The sequence below is a fragment of the Falco biarmicus genome, chromosome 4 (assembly GCF_023638135.1).
Source record: "Falco biarmicus isolate bFalBia1 chromosome 4, bFalBia1.pri, whole genome shotgun sequence".
Lineage (NCBI taxonomy): Eukaryota > Metazoa > Chordata > Aves > Falconiformes > Falconidae > Falco > Falco biarmicus.
In genome coordinates, this window is record NC_079291.1 from 2134545 (window position 1) to 2136655 (window position 2111).

Consider the following 2111-nt stretch of genomic DNA (forward strand, 5'->3'; position numbering starts at 1 on the left):
GGCGCCCCGGCACATGCCGGCTGGGGGGGTCCGCCTGCCGAGCCCCGGGGCGGTTCGTGCTTCCCGCGCCGCCCCGCCCGCCTGCGCCCGGCCTGGGCCGCCTGTGAGGGGGCGCGGGCGGGAAGGGCCGGCCTGGCCCTTGGCCCTGCGGTGGGCCGCGGCGGCGGTGCCCGGCGGGGGGCCCCGTGGAGGGCTGCCCAGTGCCCGGCGAGCCGGACGGCCCCATTGCTTCGTCAGCTCAGCCGGGGCACTGGGTTTGCGGGGTTACAGCCTGTGAAACAGCACGGGCGGCAGCTTTGCCCTGCTGGGAGTCGTTGCCCGGTGGTGACACGTTATGACCCAGTTAAAAGGGAAATTTTTGCGATATCCTCTCAAATCCGGCCCGGATGACCCGTGGTCAGAAATGCAGAGGGTCAGCGGTCTGCCTGCGGGATCCGCGGGGAGCAACAGCCCTGCCGCGCTTTGGGCTGTGGATTCGCGGCTGCAGGGTTGGCACTGTTGGCCCGGCGAAGCGGCAGTGGCCCAAATGGCAGCTGCCACGCCAAGGTCCCCAGTCCAGCGACCTTGACCGGCAGCACTGCGCAGGATGGGAAATGTTGATCAACGGAGCGCGGGGGGCAGGTTGGTGAACCGCAGTATGAAATACTGAGCTCCATCACTGTATCTCAGCCCTCTGAAAACAGTGCAACACCAGAGCCAGACAGCTTGGTTGGTCACGATACCAAAGGACCGATCCGGTGAGAAACAGATGAGTTTGCAGAAACCCGAGGAGTAGTTCTTCAAGATAATAAACATCAAAGAAATCTTTTTCAAGTGAACCGTGCCACAGGCCAGGTACTTCCTTTGTGGTTTGAAGAGAGCATTTCAGGCTGTGGGGTATAGTCACAAATGTCACATCACCGGATCTGAATGGAGTAACACCTGGGCTTTGGAACAAAGGGAACTTGAAAGCTGCATGTCCTTAAATGAACAGTCTTAGGAGAGAAGTTAATGCATATAGCTAAAGTAGCATCCATTTCTTCCATTCTGTTTAACTACATACTTGAGCCAAAACTTCCAATTCATCTCAGCAGGTTTTAATCCCTCACTCCTTTCTGATTCTTCCAGGTAACACCCTTAGTGAATCGATGGTGAATAGATTTCCCTTCTGGGGTTGCACCTACTTACAAAAATTTGAACAAAGAGCCTGAATGGAGCTAAGTAAATATCAGCATTTGTGATAATTTACTTTTTATGGACTATTAAAAAACCCCACAAATATAAAGCTCCATTCTTAGAGCCTCATCCTGAGGAAAAGCACCCACACATCCTCGGGAGATCTCTTTTTAAAATCAGCACCAAGCTGCAGAATTGCCAGCTCCAGTAACAATCTCCCACAGTGGCCAGTAATAGCACACGTTTCATCAGCTATCATATGTCTTTCCCGGGAGCGGCAATGTGTGATTCATTTCAAATGCAAGTGTCTGCTAAAGCAGATTTTGAGAAATCGAGCCAGGAAGTTGCACTGAACCACATTACCATGGAAATATTCACTGGGGCGGGAGGACACAAAAACAGTGAAACTTGCTAGTCGTTTTAAGGATGTTACCAGTGGTTGTGTGCACACTAAAGGGTGCCCACACCAGGAATATTTACATCTTTTCAAGAAAAAACCTTGAGTGGAAATCTTCTATCCACTTGAAAGACACAGGCCAGCATAGGATAGTTTTCAGATGCTCTTCATTAATTAGAAGAGACGAACATAGGTCTTGGGTGTTAGCAAACAGGTTTGGGGCTATGCAGCAATTAACTGAAAGGCTTCAAAGGCTGTTACCAAAATGGGCTGCAAGCAGGAGACATTTAGGATTGAACACTCACCTTGAGCCTTCAGTCTCCAAGGAAATGCTTTTCAGGTGTACTACACGCTCCAAACTCAGAGCACACAGTTACTTCATGATTGGCTCAGAAGCCAGCAGAGAGAACATAGCAGAGGAGTAACATTCGGAGTGTGGTCTGCATGCAGATCTGTCCGCCACGCACTCCATCTCCTGAGCTGAAGAATGAAGTGCATCCCTTCTGCACTAGGAGATCCTTCTGCATTACTCCTGCTTGAGAAAGTCCTCTTGCAAAAC